The 19,448-nt window shown below is 38.0% G+C and overlaps 1 pseudogene; it reads left to right on the top strand.

The window, feature by feature from the left end:
- Window positions 1–9,023: 9,023 nt before the first annotated feature.
- LOC114467535 (zinc finger CCHC domain-containing protein 8 pseudogene) lies at window positions 9,024–11,291 on the top strand (annotated as a pseudogene).
- The last annotated feature ends 8,157 nt before the right edge of the window (window positions 11,292–19,448 follow it).

Here is a 19,448-nt window from a genome sequence, read left to right as displayed (position 1 = left end):
ATTAGTAGACGTATCAATGGCACACACAAACACCAATGAAGCAAACGAAACCTTGACCATGGACCATAGGTTTGAGTGTGTGTGAGGCAATGTGCACTGACGTGTGTGTGTGTCCGGTATGTGCTGAATGTGCACACGTTTGGGGAGCATATGTATATGTAGCATCATATTCCGTGTACCCTTCGTTCTTTGGTAATTACGTTTTAAAACCAAATCAAAATAACAAATAAACTTAGTTATATAACAGTGTGGCATCATTAACATGTCAATGTTAAAATAATAATAACATGCCAGTGACATAGTTTGTTACAGTGAAAACAACTGTTTAAAAGCCATGTTTTTGTATTATTAAAAACATATTGCACCATAGTAATTTAAATTTTTTTATCACTCACACAATTCCAAGTCTTACACTTTGTTAAATGTTACAGAATTGTTCTTCAATGTGATGGATGTGATAATGATCCTGTTTATTTTCATGGACAGAAGCTGTTCTTCTGTGTGGATGTTGGTCTCCACTACAGTAAATATGAACAATGTCCAGCTATTGTACATCACTGCTGTTTGTCTATGAATCAATAGAAAACATGGAGATGCTACTTTGTGAATCTCAGAAATGAAGATATAATCATTGTGCTTGTTAAGCAGCACTGATACTGTATGTCCATGTTTACAGAGAAGTTGATAATATTAGCACTGAAATGAGTATTTTCTGCATTCATTTTGTTTTTAATGAGGTAATTTGCACAAACATTAACAATATTTTGGTGAAGCAATATTTTGTATCGGGCTTTCCTTAAATACTTAAACATAACACAAGGACATGTGACTAGTTGTGGTCAGTGTGTGTTAAGAAGAGCCACTGTGCTGTCTACACTTCATGTGAAATTCATTGACAATGTTTTATCATTTCTGTGAAATGGATTCAGTGCAGTCAATAAATTCTGAATATCTTCAGTGACAGTTATCGTGATCTGTCGTAGATGAATTTTCCCGCAATATATTGATTATCGCTATAATATTGTTAACGTGAAAAAAATTAATAAATAAATATCGTGGTATATCGCATCGTGAGGTACCTGGCGATACCCAGCTCTATAATTAATTGTGCTTTATGTAAGTTTGCTATATGTAGCCACCTCTAAAAAATTCCTGCCGCCCTCTTGCCACCCCATTGATTTTTTTCTCGAGCCGCCCCTGCTTACTAGACATTCAGTCACCAGTTTTCTGTGGTAAAATAGTGTGTAAATGTGTAATGTGTGGTATTTTGCCAAAACATGGATGTGAGGGTCCATTTTTTTTCATTTTTTTTTTTATTTTCACAACATGAATTCCGCATATTTCATTTGTTTTCCTGTGATCATTGAAAATCAATGATTTCACAAATGGACCAATTTTATTTGAGTGTGTTGGTGTGAGTGACGTGCATCATTTAATGAATAAAGTAAGAAGTAAGTTTGTTGAACTCATTGCAGATTGATATAATTTGTCTAAATCTTCATAGTGTGGGATTGTGTGTGTGTGCATATGAGCGAGGAAGATGGATGAGAAAGCATTTAGCTCGCGTACACACACACACGCACACACACACACACACACACACACACACACACACACACACACACACACACACACACACACACACACACAATTCATACACATACAGTAATAAATATCCAACAACTGACATGTTTTTTTTCTCTGTAGTGCAGGGAGAAAAATGTGTTGGTTCTGGCTTGATATTCAGCTGGAGTGTGTAGTCAGCAGTGTGCTGAATATTCTGTGCTAAACACTTTATTATGGGCGTTCTAACTCATCTGTAGCTGCCAGAAACGCACAGGACCAAAGGCAAAGGAGAGCGCTGAGGCTTCGGGCTCTGCTGATGCTGCACTCAGCATTTTAAAAGGAAGAAGACTTCCTCCCAAACATGCAGTCAAAAGCCCTCAAACTGATTGTCATTTGACATTCAGCATTTTTTATTTTTATTTTTGTGTAATTCATAAGTAAGATTGAAGCTTACCCTGGAATCGGATAAGCAAAGATGATGGAAGGGATAATACAGCTGAGTCATGAATACGTGACCTCTTAGTTGAATCTGAGCAGGATTTTAGTTACGTGAGAGACATCATCAAAGAGGACGCAAGAACTTTATTGCAAAAAAAAAAATAGTTCTATTCCCCATTTAAAGGGATTTCTCAGAGATGTGCTAATTCGTTATTCATTTCTGCAGTTTTTTAAAAAGTCTGCGTTTTTTAATATTGGCAGCGACACAATCAATACCATTATCCAATACCACGTCTTTCATTTCACTGGTTCTTTAATCCAAAACAATATGTACATGTTAATTAAATTCAATATAGACATTATTCTATGTTGGAGATTATGATAAACACACACATTCAAACTTAAGTTAATAGTTTGAGGCTGTTTTTGTCTTACACAGCTAAATAAATAATCATTTCCTTTTTAATTTACTTATAATGTTTGGTTTAAAGCACATTATATAGGCCTTTAAATCACTATTATTATCAATTATAGCGACATTTTGATCCAGAGTTCAGTGACTTTTGACTTGAAATCAAATGTCTCTTGTGGCATGGAGGTACCTTAGGACAATAGAAATACATTTACCCTAAGACACAAGTGAGGTCACACTTTGTACCTCAAATACACACGTTTCTGAAAGATGGCCAACGACCATACATGAAACAACCATATCTCTGCTTCTGTTATAGCTATAATGACAAATCTGGTGTCAAAGTGTACATTTTTGGGGTCAAAGAATCTGATAAAATATATTTGAAGTTTAAAAAAACCAACAGGATTCTCCTTTTCATGACAATTAGAGGTAAAATATGCAGTTTTTTTAAATGAAAAAATTGCATGCCAAAGCACTGTCCATTCACAACTTAATCATAAATAATGTGTAATAATAGCATAAATTGTTGATGGATGTAGCACAGTGGTTCCCAAAATGGGGACCATGATTCCTTGACCCCTCAAAAATACATTTGTCATTATAGCTATGACGGAAGCAAAGATATGGGCTATTTGTCGGCCATTGTTTGAAAAAAAAAAATGGTACAAAGTGTGATTTCACTTGTTTGTATGACCCTGAGGTACTTCCATACCAAAGGAGACCTTTGCATCATAAGTTGAAGTCAAAGGCTTATTTTTTGGGCTTAAGCTCCTTTACTAACATTTAAGACCTAATACACAACATTTAACACCTAATACACAATATTTAACACCCAATACATAACATTTAAGACCTAATACACAATATTTAACACCCAATACATAACATTTAAGACCTAATACACAACATTTAACACCTAATACACAATATTTAACACCTAATACACAACATTTAACACCTAATACACAATATTTAACACCCAATACACAACATTTAACACCCAATACACAATATTTAACACCTAATACACAGAGCTGTCATAGCTTTAACTCAGGAATGTAATTGATAGAGACAGACAGAGTCACATACATACAGTGTTAGTGACACCAGGACAACAGCACACACACACTGAATACAGAGTAGCTTTTACCTGCAGTGTGTGTGTGTGTGTGTGTGTGTGTGTGTGTGTGTGTGTGTGTGTGTGTGTGTGTGTGTGTGTGTGTGTGTGTGTGTGTGTGAAGGAAAGAATGGACATTTACTGACATGGTGAATTAAGCATGAGGCCAGTACTCGGACACACAGCGATGTATGAGTCACAATGATACGTCAGTCATGGATTTGCTGTGCGTGTGCGTGTGCGTATATTAGCCTGTGAGGAAGCTAGCTCCTCATTAGCAAACTCATGGCAGGCAGAGTGATAGGCATGCACAAACACACTAAAATAACCAATGTTCTCTAATGCAGCACACTATGAGGCGCCGATTGTAAAGTTGTACAATTTACTTTTTGCAGCACTTAGCAACAAACCATGTTTAAAAAAACGTATGTGAGTTTTGACCAGATTTAGATTTAACATTTATATTTATATTTAACATTTATATGTAAATGTCTGCAATGTACTGGCACCTTGTCCAGGCTGTACCCCTGCCTAACGCCCTATGTGAGCAGGACATAGGCACCAACAGACCCCCGCGACCTTGAAAAAAACCAAAGGGTTAGGGGGTTCGAATCCCTCTCTAGCCAAGTCATTATGGTTGTATCTTTGGGCAAAGCACTTTACCAACATTGCCTAATATGAATGTGGTGTGTTAGTGAGGGTAGTCAGGGGGACCGATGGCGCTCTTTGGCAGCCTCGCCTCTGTCAGTCTATGCCAGGGCAGCTGTGGCTACAATAGTAGCATACCACCATCGTGTGTGGAGTGAAAGAATAATGTGCATCAATGTAAAGCACATTGAGTGTCTATGAAAAAGCGCAATATATTATTATTATTATTAAAAAGGACGAATGGATGGATTTAGATTGGTATTTACAATTTAGATGTAGATTTAACATTTAGATTTAATATTTAGATTTAGATTTCATATTTAGATTTAGATTTCATTTTTAGATTTAGATTTCATATTTAACATTTAGATTTACATTTCATATTTAGATTTGACAGTGACATGTGAAACAAAATATCACATATGTTTTTTTTTAATGTGGTTTGTTGCTAAATGTGGCAAAAAGTTGCTGTTAATTTTAGCTTTACAATTAGTGCTCCATAGCACACATTTATGTCAATCACATATCTCTTTTTTTGGTATATTTACTACATTTATAAATCTGTTCATAATTACATATGGTTTATATGTTTACCTCTTGGTCTTTTATTCTCTGCTTTAACTATTTTCTATGAGCCTAACATATTTTATAATGGATTTATGAGGTTATAGAGCTGTTAGCTTTAATAGAAAACTTTGATTTTGTGTTTATTTTTAGAGCAAATTTTGACTTTGTTATAGTCATATAGTCATAGTCTTTTGACTAAAATGCAACTTAGTTTTCATCAAAATGTAATCATTGGACTATTTCAGTGTTTCTAGATTTAGTCATCTAAATCAGTGGTTCTCAACCTTTGCAGCCCACGACCCCTAAAATAAAGTTCCAGAGACCACAAACCCCAAATAACAGCGGCCAGTGGCGTTATTCTGCTGCTCCGTGTGGGATTGAGAAGTCAAATTAATTATGTTACACTTTACGCGGAAGGTGGGGCATGAAAACGAAAATGCAATGACCTCTTTGCTTTCTTTAGTTGTGTCACAAAATGAGCAGTGTTAAAGAAGAAAATGAAAATGTAATTTTGATTATTTATTACCAATTTGATTTATGAGTCAAATAACGCAGCTACAACCTGCAATGCATCAGCCTTTCTGCTAATGCATTTTAATTTTTGAAAAATAAAACGTAAATGTAATTTCCTTCATCATTTTAATTAAGTTACACCTTGGAGAAGAAAATGAAAATGCAGCTTGGATTATTCATTTTTCGTTATATTTATGAGTTCAAAAATGCAGCTATATTCTGAAAATGAAAAAAGCATTTCTGTTAAACCATTTTTAATTGAATTATGGTTAACATCTGCTTTCTTATGTTTTATGTGATTTTAGAATGATTGTTTTAATATTTGTGTTCAATATTTGAGTAGAGCAAACAATCATCTTTTAATCCTGTGAATATATTTTCTTAGAAAGGAGCTTGGTCGTTGTGTTGGCTGTGACTTTTAAAGTAATGTATCAGCGGCACGAGATATTCACACGTTATTTGCCTTATGACATTGCACCATCTGTGCCCAGTGAAAGCAGTGACATTCTTCCTCGGGGCCTCTCAGGAATAGTGGTGAAGGAAAGCGTGGGGTGACCCTGCCAAGTTCTTGTGGTCTGTGAAACCTTCCCCTGGGGTTCAGTACGACTGTCTGTCCGCCTGTCTGGCCTCTGGACTCAGAGACCTGGAATATAAGAAAACCTCTGAGTGAATATGCAAATGAAAAACAGAGATAAAAATAGTTGTGGAAAACAGAAATTGTTAGTTCATATTAGAGCATATTAGAGCTGCTCAGTTATAGAAAAAATAATTGTTTTAATTGAAATCCCGATTATTTAAATGATTATTTGTCAACCAAAAGGTAATTTATTTTTTGTCCAAAACAATGTAAAGCATATTCTTCTTCAGACATAAATAAAATCCTTCAAACACTAAAATCAAGTATGGACTGTATGTTTTGAGTATATTGCTCTAGGTCTTCGGGCGGGGCTGAGGAGCTTGCATGCGCGTTCATTAAACAACTCAAAGTTAGTATTAATAATCAGTGTTTGCCAAGCTTTATTCTTTGTAAATATTCAGAATCGTGGAAGTGTGTTTTATTTGGCAAATAAAACATATGTAAAAATAAATTAATTTATAGTTTTTTTCTTGATTATGTAATTTTTGAAATTGTTGACTGTAATAACCTAAATCGTAAATACATTTTGATTAATTGCTCAACCTTATCTCATATCAGTATTGTCTAAAACTGAAGTACAATATTTAATTCTTTCTACTCTTAATAAAATCAGGATGCTCTGATTGGTCATTATGATGCTACTTTACCTCATGTGCCCGTGTAAAGGGTATCACTGCTTGAGGTGGTCCGATACAGCCTTGCCTGCAGTATTGGCAGATACCAATATTGATCCGATACGATATCAGCGCAAATCAAACATACTTTTATTACTTCACGTTTTAGTGTTGAATACAAAAAAAAAACACATGATCACATGTTATTACTGTAACAGAACAATAGTCAGCGACAGTAGGTAAGAGAAAAACTGACCCGTTTATTATTAACCAATGGGTTACAGACATTTTAACCTTTAAACATAAAAAACATTCAGTAACATTTTATTATGATATGAATAAGGTGTCAGGAAGGCTCTCATTAATTGTTGTTCGTTACCCTAACCTTACAAAACCCCACTAAATCCCTCCACCTTACCCAAAAAAGGCCAACATAGCTCCAACGGTGTCATAATTTAGTGATATTTCTCAACAAAGGTAGTTGCACTCCCTGTTTCTCCCTCCCTTCCACCCTTATCTCTCCCTGCTGCTGCTTTGTCTGGTCCTGTGAGCCTAACAAGAGCCTCTCTCTGCGACTCATCCAAAACTGGAATAATAGAATTCATTATTTGGTCTCTCAGTGCTATCGACCAGATTTTTTCGACAAAAACAACCGGGGTTGGTGAACCCGCATGTCCAAGCAGGACGTTTGTGGCTGGATATTCATTTGACCCTTGGAACAAGTGGCGAGTTGTGTGTTTATTGATTCTTTACGTGGAAGACGTGGAGGACATCTACATGATTGGAATAATGATAGTAGGCATGCTGCTGATTGGAGCTGGTGGATTCCTAATCTATCATAAAGTCCGTACTACGCTGGCAACTGTTTTGGAAAAGCTGCCAGCGATTCCTGAAGAATGTAGCAGGGCTCTGAACACTCAGACTCACGTGTTGAACAATATCAGAAGCAAGCAAGAGCTGCTTATGGATTATTGATAACATCTTGGAGAAGTTGAATGCCTGGCTTGGAAGTAGTGAGGCCACTCATTGGATTACAGAGACCCAGGACAGAAGGCTATTGTAAAATTGACATAGCCTGTATCAAAAACACATTGCTTATCTTCCTTTCGACTCCCTAGCCAGCCAAGGCTAAAGCCAAGTTTGACTCTTTTCTTATCAACAGGAAGTTTCTGCAGACGGCTGGTCTTACCCCCACTCCCTCCCCCCGCTCCTTTCCTACATTCCCACCTGGAACTGTTGCTGAACTGTCATCACACGTTACAGTATCTGGCTGTTGTCAGTAGCGCAGATCTTCAATTTCAAAAGCCTTTGTTGGCCATCTGCCCGCCCCCCCTCCCATCCATGCCACATGGAGGCGTGGTTGCAGCGCCCAATCGGCTGCACGCCCATGTCCCCAAATGGCTGGGATCCTGTTCTCCTCCCCCAGACCACCTCCCACCCAACCCTAACCACGTGCATGGTCTCGCGTTCTTTGACTGTGTCCTGCTTAACCGAGCTAAGAGAAGCTTAGTCATAGAGGCAGTCATATAGAGAATAATATTTTTTCCAAATAATAGAATATCTGTGCATTCCTGTATACCAAAAGCAGTTTTACACCAACATTCATAAACGCCGTTTCCATCACTTTTACTCAACTTTGTTCACTTATTGTTGTGAGAATGAACAGTGAGCAACGTGGGAAGTTGTCAAATAAAACCAACATGGAACAGAGAGGGCAGGTTGACATTCAAGTAATATCACAGCTGTTGTGCTGAAATACGTGATATTGCTTTTATACAACAGTTCTAAAAGTGCATTTTATTAGTCAACAGTGTTAAGCAACCAGAGATTACCATTTCTTTATTTAATCATTTATTTGGCTCCAGCAAAACAAATAAGTCCACAACTGGAAGGGAGACAAGGCTGTTGCCAGGCAACACAAACATTTCCTAACTGAAAGTTGACTAACGTTATTAGAACGCCTGCACAGCGAAGTGATTTTGTCTGGAAAAAGTCCCAGTGCTGTTGTTCCTCTATATCAGCACCCATGGAATGTCTCTTATCCAATCAAATTACTTGGTCAGAATTAACTATTGTATAATGTGACCTTTACCTCTATTATGAAGACTGAATGAAGACTAATGTATACTGATCAGTGGTCTGTAAGTTCAATGTGAGTTGAGTCAATACTTGTTTGTTTTAGTTGTTTTGTGTTCATGCATATAGGCCCATGTAAAATAAAACTAAAGTTGACAAAAAAAAACATGAGCGTTATTAATGACTGTAAATGTAAAAAATGTGCATTTATAGTGTACAAAGTTTAATAATGCATGTTTTTAGACATTGGGACAGCAATGATGTCATTAAAATATAAGAATAGAACACCTGAGGAAATGTGTTCTTTCATCTCCATGGTGATCATGCAAAACATTCTTTCTACACACTCACCCTGTGGTAGAGTGACTTTCATCTTGACAGTACAACTTTGCAGTTGATAATTCCAAAGTGAAGAAGTGTGGACCGCGGCACAGATTAAATAAAAAACGTCTTCTCAGTCAGTTTTGTAAACAGTAGTTGGCGGTAAATACACCAATAACTGAGTGCAAACTTCCAATAAACCCCATAAAGAAGAAGAAGAAAGATTCAGAAATGGCGGAGGTTGATTTTGGAGATTCTGAGCTTTTTGAGCAGCTTGATGATTTTACTGCTCCTGTGAATGCACACATCCGCTTCACGGAAGATGAACCAGGGCAAAGAGATCGTAATGAGTCCCGAGACCGGCTGGAGGAGTGCGAAGACCACATCCAGAGGCTCACCGAGCAAAATAACCTCTTAAGGAAGAAGCTGAAGACGCTGATATGTCCCAGCGGGATCACGATTGATGATGTCAACACTGACGGTCCCCTCCTTCAGATTCTGTTTACCAACAACACTATTTCAAAGCAGTGCCGTCAAGAAATCGAAGACTGTTTCTGCAGCGTGATATTGAAGCACCAAAAACCAGAAAGCATGAAGACATCCTCCTTTCACATAAAACCTCAGCCTTCAGCCTTTGCTCTGGAAGAGGATTCTCAGCAGCAGGCGTCCAGCTCCGTCCAAACTACACCTGAAGCCTTTAAAGTGGTGGGGAGTGTGTTGTATTTCACTGACTTCTGTGTTGACAAACTTGGGCAGCCTTTGGTGAATGAAAATCCTCAGCTGACCGACGGTTGGGATGTCCCGACCTATTTAAAGGTTTTTAACCAAGTCATTGGAACGGATGGACAGGACGTGGAAGTAAAAGAGGAACGACCAAAGTTGATGTGTTTCAATTGTGGTTCTGTCAGTCATAAGCTCAGAGATTGTCCAAAGCCTAAAGACGTGGCTGCAATTAATGATCAGAGAAAAAAGTTCAACCAGAGCATAAACCTGACGAGTAACCAGCGTTACCATGCTGACTTGGTGGAGGAGGGCTTTGCTAAATTTAAGCCTGGAGTCATGAGTGAGGAATTGTTAAGAGCTCTGGGAATTGACAACCACACTCTCCCTCCTCTGATCTATCGCATGAGGCAGCTTGGATATCCACCAGGATGGCTCAAGGAGGCCGAGATCGAAAACACTGGATTATCGTTGTATGACGGAAAAAGTCCAACGAACGATAGTTCAACAAACGAGTCACAAAACATTTCCTACGACATTTCCAAACTGGTGGACTTTCCTGGTTTCAATGTTGCTGCACCGCACAAAATGAAAGATGAGTTTATGCGTTATGGTTCGGTTCCAATGCAGACCAACCACATGAAGGAAAACTATGCATCCTATTTGTCCACCTTTTCCTCGCAACCAGGTGCAAGCTCAAAAAAGAGGAAGAATTCGACTCGCAAAGAATCCCACTCGCACAAGAAGAAAGCGAAATATGAGTCTGAACACAGCTCTGACATGGATATTGAATCAGATCCAGGTACATCATATGATCAACATAGTGACTTCCAGTTCCAGCCTCCACAGCCCCCTGGATCCTCCTGCTTCTCCTCACCTCCACCTTTACCATGGGACACCCCCCCGTTCACACCCACTCCTCCCTCGCTGCCCAAAGGCACACCACCAGTCACACCTAATGACGGCTCCCCAACTCTGCGGTCCAAGTACGTGGTAGTCAATGAGACGTCAGAAGAAACAGAGGATGAAATGACACTGGAGGAACTGGAAGAGCAGCGGAGGCTGATCTGGGCTGCTCTAAATAATGCAGATACGACCACTAGTAGTGACTGTGAGACGCTTGTAATGGGAACGCTTGCACGAAGCTCATCAAGTGTTTTCACCCCAACACGAACTGACTCAGAAATTGACAGAGAAGAGATGGTGGATACAGCGACACAAACAGAAAGCTTCAATGACTGGGGAAGTCCTGAGGTTTTGTATCAAAATAGCCCATCTATCAAAGTGGAGGAGGACAGCCCTCAGAGCCCTAAATCTATCAAAGCTGAAAACTACAGCAATGGGACCCCCGCACCAATCAAATCCCTCAATGACACCCTGCAGAGTCCTGAGCCAATCAAAGCACCAGAAGACCAACCCAAGAGCCCTGATCCAATGAAACTGCTCGATGACACCCCTGAGAGTCCAGATTCAGATTTTTCTAAAGTTGGAGGTTGTGTTCCTCATCGCAGTAAATTTGCAGCTGGCATCGTTCCATTCGAGGACACGCCAGAGTTCACTGAAGTGGCCAAAGCCACAGGAACCTACCTGCGAATCAAAGACTTACTCAAACGCTCTCCTCGAAGTTTGAAGAAGCAAAAATTTCACATGTTGAGTTAGGGCAACACGGAAACTACCGTAAAATAAAGTTTTTTTTTTTTTTGCTGTTCTTTTATTGTCATTCTTTTTGTACAGTTTCTTAAAAATTACACTGAAAAACAGATTCCAGTGTAGGAGGTCATGTCTATGACAGATACCGTACTGAGTACAGGAATTTACGACTGTTTGTTCTTCTCCCACTCCTCCTTGAAGCACATGGCAGAATCTTTCCCTTTGTGTTCTACTGTTCTCCAAGAATTAACAATGAAACTTCCTAAAAGCGGACACAAATTTCTGATAAAAGTTTGAAATGTATTTTTCTAAACTGTCACTAACTCTCTTTATTTACAATAAATCAAGGACATCCTTAGAATAAGATCATATAATTGTTTTTACAGTTAAAGTGTTCCTAAACCATATCTCTCATTAACTTTGCATAAAGTATATCATGTTTGGTGCCAGAATAACCAGGAAAATATGATCTCTGCTTTTGTCTCGTTTTGAAAGTTATAATCTAACTGGTTTTTGAGTTATATTCATATTTCTTGATCCAAAATGTTTCTCATTCATTCATTCCTTATCACACCTACATGATTGCCACAACCCACAAAACATCCAAAGCAATCTAATTGGCTCCCGAAAACATGTCGACCAATAGAATCGCCGAGACCACGATAAAACCGAAGCGCAAATTTCAAATCATTGGATTTTGGTGCTGGCCGCTAAGATGCCCACTGCAGTGTTATGTACGTCTTCTTTAATCTTTTATTTTCTTTGTAACAAAGTGTTTTCTTTCATTAGACCTTTTAAATTTATGTTTGCGTAGGCGGCTTTTTTCCTGGTTTTACACTGCCTTCTCTGTTTAGGGAAATCAGTCTCAAACTGGCTGTTTTTCCCCTCACCCCTCCTCTCCTCCTGTTTTTATCCCTTTTTCAACTAAATATGAGGGCGCCGCAAATGGCTGCTCAGGTGTGTTGATGTGTGTTCTTTCGCTGCAACTACCAAGTCCAATTTCTTGTATTGTTCTAAACTGTACCTGGCCAATGAAATGATTCTGATTCTGATTTAGCCAACACCCTACATCAGTGTTTCTCAAATAAGGGTACTTGTGCCCCTAGGAGTACGTGATGGCACTTCATGGGGTACTTGAGAAAGGGAGAGTGGAAAATTCACAAATAAAGTGTCAATCTATTCAGGAGCCACCAAAACAATCTTAAACAACCCTTTTTCACAAAAATGTAGTTAAAAAATTGTCTTAGCTCAAAATGATCAAGAAGTAATTCTAGAAAAAATATGTCTATGGGGTCAGCAGAAATTCTTGATATCAAAATGGGGTCATGATTCAAAAAAGGTTGAAAACCACTGAACTAAATAGTGTTTTTTTCCACTTATTTACAAAATGAGATTATTCCATCCTAGTTGTTTTTAAATAGTTTTCTATAAGCAAAATGTTGTAGCCAAGCAAAGGGGGTACTTGGATTCAGAAATAAGAAGAGTTTGTACTTGAACCAAAAAAGTGTGAGAACCACAGCATCATGTGACACCTTATTCATGCTAAAGACAGATAATGTCAGCCTTATGTATAATACTTCAAGTAAAGTGTTCCCAAACATTCTACAGTTGAATAAGAAAAATTTAAACAAAAAATAAGACCTTAAAATGTACCACAATAGTTCCAGTAAAAAACAATATTCATTATATCACAGATTCTAGATGCAGGCGGATATGATCATATTGTCGTTTGCTTTCTTCTGATATCTGACCGATACCCGATATATCAATAATGAATTGGGACACCCTTAATCGTTGCATAATACTCCTAGTCATAATACAGTGTGTATTTATGTGTCTCCAATAACCTCAAAGCCAACATGTTCATGTCCAGAAGGTATTTCTATCCCTTATTATTAAAAAAGAAGCCAGCGCCACTGCATGACTACAAACCAATGAAGCGTGTCCAGCTTTGATTCATATATATATATATATGAATCAATCATGAATCAATCATATATATATATATATATATATATATATATATATAACTATTTACTGTTTAGACTATAGCTCATTTCCTTTCGTTTCCCTGTTTCACGGCAGCCGGAGGTTATTTCTTATATTGTATTCATTTTTTTCACATATCTGTCCCTGTTTTGGTCCAGAGCTTATTCCAATTTCACAGCAGCTAATAGAATTTAAATGTGGCTGACCACAGAGGAAAAGTGAAGTCCTTACCCAGGCAGTGTTGGATTCCTTCTCTATCCATCAGCCTGCGCCAATAAAAGCAATCTCAGCTGCTGTATGCATGCAGATTTATGCAGCTATATACTGTAAGTCATCAGCTGCAGTTCACAAGTAGTGCTCTGGTTCAGTTGCTAAAGTTTCGCTAGGCTTGCTCGTGGTAATCAAGACACATCTGATTATTACATGAAGGGGTTGGAGATTAACCCTCCTATTATCCTCAAATATTACAAATGCTGCGTCACACCAGATTACATACAAAGTCAATGCATAGATGCGTCCCAGATGCGAAATCTTTCCTGTGCAATCCGATCCGCGCGTCAAGAGCGTTGGCCGTGCGAGTGCGCTTCCGATTTTTCGTCATAATCGCAAGAGTTGAAAATATTGAACTCCTGGGCCTGTTTCGCGTGATGAAAGGCATTCAGAGACTTTGTTGACGTTGATGTCAGGTTGTCAACACAGACACCGGTCTGTTCACCCATTCAACCATGAAGTAGAAGCTGTGTGTGACCACCTGGGACCGGCCCAGGAAGGATTTGGTGTGGAGGAGAATCAGCGGTCAATCTGACCCCATGGGTCAGATTATAAATCCTTGACCTGTTCTCTAGCGCCACCATCAGGACAAACTTCTAAATTAGAATGAATTTATCTTGAATAGTTTTCATCTAAATTTTCTCAAATTTACTGACAACAATGGTGATGATATGACCTTTGCTACAGCCCCACCATCAGGTCAAACTTTCAATATTAGAATTAGTGAATCTTTAAAATCTTTCAAATGTTAGCCTTTTTTCAATTTGGGATGCACATTCATTACTCTCACAGAATTGACTGATGTTGGTGACCTCCCCTTTCCTCTCATAAACATATTTATTTACTTGTTTTTATCTCCTTTTTTAAACATTCTCAGACACCTTCTCCTCTGTTATTTCACTGTGAAAGAGCTGTTCCAAAACATTATTGACAGTTCCTAGAGGACATTTTCTAGAGAGAAAGAGAGAGAGAGCATTCAGATTGCAATACACACAGAACACAACAGATAGACAAGTTTTGCACAGCTAAAACAGCTTGGGGTCAAATTGACCCCAGAAGAACACCAATGCATGCAATATGTGATTGATATCATCATGATAATTTAATGCCTAATCAGTTGTACCCATCAAATTAGGAAAAGTCATGGAATTTGAAGCAAAAAGAAGAGTCAACTACTATTTCTTGGATGTTATTCAAGGACAGTAGGAGAGGGTTAAAAGTTTTTTGATCGCAATCAACAAACACAAAGCCAAAGCGATGCCTGTCAATTATGGTACTTTTAACGTGGATCAACGTTTATTATGGTTCATTGGAGGTGATCCTTTATTTTGAACATTCAAGCTTTAAACAGGCATGCAACTCCCTACCAAGAGGACAGTCCTTGACATTTTCGATGTCTCCCTTGACACTGTTTGTGTCTCTGAAGAAAGTCTGATAATGAGCTTTTTACTAGAAGCAGGTGTGTTGTAGCAGAGATACAACTAAATCTTCCAGCATAGTTGCCTTTAAACAGCATGATTTATTTTGAGTGATGAGATTCAGCACCTTTAAATCTGAGTCCATTATTTATAGACAGAAAAAAGGTAAAGTGCATGGAGCACGTCCCTGGTGAGGTGTTCAGGGCTTATCCCACTAGTACGAAACCCAGGGGAAGACCATGGACACACTGGAGAGACTATGGCCATAGTTACATAATACTTTTTAATTCAAAATTAATTATTCAGAATTGAATTATCTGGAATTAAAGTGTTCTGCTTTGTGTTTACATGGAAATAGTAATTCAGAATTGAGGTTTACATAGAAAACAGGTTTATTCAGCTTTCTTCAATTCTGCTTTAGGTCTGGGGTTTGGGAAGGGTTCTGATTGGAAAGGGGGCAAATGTGACGTATCACGTCTACCAGAAAAAATACGCAACAAACCTTCTCTTTTTGGCTACAACATAGAATACCACATAATAAGAACTGTTTTCACTTTTATTTCGATTATAGTTTTGAAGCAGCAGCTCAACGATAACGCACTGTTTCACTTTAGACAGCTGAGCAGGAGAAGGAGATAGGATGAAGGCCAGCAAAACTTTGGAAAACATTAACCATAATTAAATATTTGGTCCATTGGAAGGATAGTAGCTCTAACAATCAGTACACTGATAAACTTGGTGATATTACAGCCTGTGCCTGCAATAAGGGGATGCCTTTAATCCGTCTACAAAATGTTTCCTGTTGTTTCTGGGTTTTAGTGTCACCCGTCCGAGTGCAAGGTTCATGTCACCTATGAAGCCTGTTTTGTTTGTCAATGTCCTTGTGTGTGTAACAAATCTGTGTCCGTGTGAATGTATGCATGTTTATGCTTCCATCCATCCACTCTTTTCATTGTATCCATGTCTTCTAAGGCTCTTATTAAATAAATCGTCTCAGCTCGAGTCTAGGCGGCCATCTTGCATTTTGTCTTCACTCTTGCGGTATCGCGACAGAACAACCAGAATTAACTTGAAGCACCTATAAACCACCTAATTCAGATTTAAATTTAGTTCAGAATTACCATTTTCATTTGGAATTAAGTGTTTACAAGGTCATTTTATAGAGAATTTACCTTTATTCTGAATTAAAGCTTCATAAATGTGGCCGATGTCTCTCGGCTGGCCTGAAAATGCCACGGAAAGAGCTGGATAAAGTGATGAAAGAGGTAAGTCTGGGCTTCTCTGCTCAGGGTGCTACCTCTGCTACCTGACCATGGATTAAGTGGCAGAAAATGGAGGGATGGAATTATTTTGATGATACAAAATGGCACCCACATTTAGGATGAGCAGACATTGGTACTGACGATGGATAGATGGAGAACCAAGACAAAAGCTTGTTTAAACCTACCCAACCTTCTTTCTCTGCCTTCTTTGAGAGGCCTTTCTAGGTGCAATACCTTATGAATGTATGTTTGATACAAACAGAAACCTTCATTCGATCAGATGTGTTCCAGGAGTACTTACATGGGAGGAATCAGGAATATCCTGGGTTTTCTTTAAAGCACTAACATCACATAAGATATTTGATAGGATGAATGCTGTGGCCGTTTCTGACATGGTGTCCAGTGTGTACTTTGCCTCAAACCAAACAGTGATGGAGCACAGTCAACCTTACATCAGACATGAGCAACATGTGGCCCTTGGCCCCCAACATAAATATCCAAAATGACAAAAATGTACAAAACAGCAAAAAAAAACACAAAATTGCTTTAAAATTGTACAAAATGAGAATCCAAATACATTAAATTACCCCAAAAACATAAAAAAAAGTACAAACAAACTCCACAAAAAGATAACCGAAATATTAATACATGACTATGAAATCACTGAAAAATACACAGAACAACAAAAAAATTCACAAAACAACAACAACAACAAAACACATTAAAATGAAAGAAAAAACAAGACCAAAAACAACAAATACAGACCCTCAGTTCTTTCTTTTATTAACTTCCAGATTGATCATTGTTCAAAACGCTAACATAAATGTTGATAATGTGGCCCTTGCTGTGATAAACGTTGCTAATCTCTGCTGTGGACGATGAAGTACTTTTTACAAACAGCAAAATACATCCTTGAATTGTCTAAGGTTAGAAAAGAGAGCTTCAACCAGGAGGACACAGTTTACTGTCATGTACAAACTTCAGATGAATGTCCTTAAAATTATTTAACATCAAATCATATAAAATATGATCCACATAATAGAAACATTATATACGGTGATTACTTGTATTTGACAATAGAGATTCAAATAAAGGGAACTTAATCAAACACTGATATTACAACCCTAACCATAAATGTTTTTTTTTTTTTTTTTTGCTTTTTAACATGCGTAAGTGAAGATGAGGAGGAGATAGTACGGCTCTATCTTGGAGGCTAACAATCAAAGCCCATTTGTCTTGTTAGTGAGAGGATGTGTTCGCTCTGTGGGGGACATTTAAACTGCTGTTACATCTTATTACTGGAAGTGGTGTTAATAGACCTCTTCCGGTGTTTTGGGGTGTGGTAGTAAATGAAGACTAATGACTGACTCTAACACTTAACACAGATACCTAATTTAAGTTGGGTCTGATGCATGACCAAGTGGACCAATGAGATTTGGAAGCATTAGCTGGAATGTGTCTTCTTTTTTTCATGAGCACTGTGTTAAGGTCTGGGCAAGGCTTCCAATGAGTGTCACTGGCTTAGTGATGTCATGTATAAACATCAATCATTCAGAGGGACTAATCGGACAAAATGGAATACAATAGATACACTAAAATGGAGAATTTAATCAATACGGTTTTGCTAAAGCCGTCGCCTGCTCAGGTTGTTCATTAGCCGTACATTTATCAGCAGCACATCAGCTCTCTGGGATTTGAAGCTATGCTTGTACTGCAGTTGCTGAGTGTATTGAGTAGCCTGATCACGATATAATGTTGTAATATTGTGAAACAAGCTTGGTGTATATCTCAGCTTATAGAAGAGGTATTTGGCTGTACAAAGATTTCATATTGTGCAGAGATTCTTCTGTATGCTTGGCTATGTTAGGGACGGCCGCGAAGCAAGATGTGCTTTTGTTCAAAGAGGATGATTTCTTATTTTATGTAGATTTAGGCAATATGATCGGCCATATGTATCATTACATATTGAAGTGTTATATCGGTTCACAATGGTATTCGGTACATCTGTTTTTCCACCAATACTGAAAAACGTGCATCTCAACCTCAAGCCTTCGTTGCTAAATTTAATTTCTTTATGGTGGTACAGCGCTATTTAAGGGTGGAAAAGAATATTGTTTGGGTTTCCCAACCTTCCTATACAATACGGGTCATTTCCTGTCAAAACCGGAAGTACTAGGACATACCCCTGCATTGCGTTAAAATTATTGTGTTAACCTCATTCAGTGTTCTAAATCAATGTCTGTTTTCTGTTTGTAGACAGTGTTTATGATGTGTTTCAGTCATTTAATGCAGTAATGTTTTTATAGTTTTATACATATTTAAGTAGCTCATCATCTAACCGCTAAGCTAACTCACTTGTTATCTTAATCAATCTGCACAGCATGCTCATAGTTTACTATATAGCAAATGGTATATGTGTAATGTTTTTTTGCACATTATTGAAAGGTTCTGTATTGTTACAGTTTCTCAGTAAACATCATCAAAGACTCCTTGTTTGTTGTGCAGTTCTTGCAGATGTTTGGATAAATGGTCTGAGCAACGACTGAGGCTGAGACAGCTGTTGCTCGAGACAACATTAAAACCAATATGGTACTTTCTCCATTATACTCAGGTTGAACAGGTACTCATTTTTTGCATGGATGACATTTATTTGTGGAAATAATCCACAAATAATCACATTAAAAGTAGACTTCACCTGTTATCTCCATGTCGATACATAAGCGACCTAAATGTGGGTTGGGGGAGGGAGTCGAATCCGTGTACCCTTCGTTCTTTGATCAAATTAACAAATAAACGCTGTGGTTATTTTATTTCACTGACATAAAATCAAAACAAAAATACAGAAAAATCAAAAACCAGACAAGCAGTGTTTTTCTGTTTTAAAATTAAATCTTCTGTTTGTGTGATATTTAGATATTTACGGGAAAACTATGGACGAGAGCTTAATGTTTGAATCTCACCACAGAGAGGGAACCCACTGACTGACTTTTACTCCCTGGCAATAAAAGGAGAAACACGTAAGTCACATTACTGATGAACTGGTGAATTCAAACGTTATTAATAAATAAATGAATCAAAAAACTAAAAATAAAATGGATGTTACGAAAAACATGATGTGATTAAATTAACCAGAGGTGGTGTAATGAATCTACTGGTGCTCCGATTTTCTTGTGGTCAACTTTTGTGTGTGTTGATGGCTGCCGTTAGTGGCTAGCAGTATCACAATG

The sequence above is a fragment of the Gouania willdenowi genome, chromosome 1 (genome assembly GCF_900634775.1).
Source record: "Gouania willdenowi chromosome 1, fGouWil2.1, whole genome shotgun sequence".
Classification (NCBI taxonomy): Eukaryota; Metazoa; Chordata; class Actinopteri; order Blenniiformes; family Gobiesocidae; genus Gouania; species Gouania willdenowi.
Note: the sequence above shows the minus strand (reverse complement) of the source record. Positions and strands in the feature narration are given on the sequence as shown.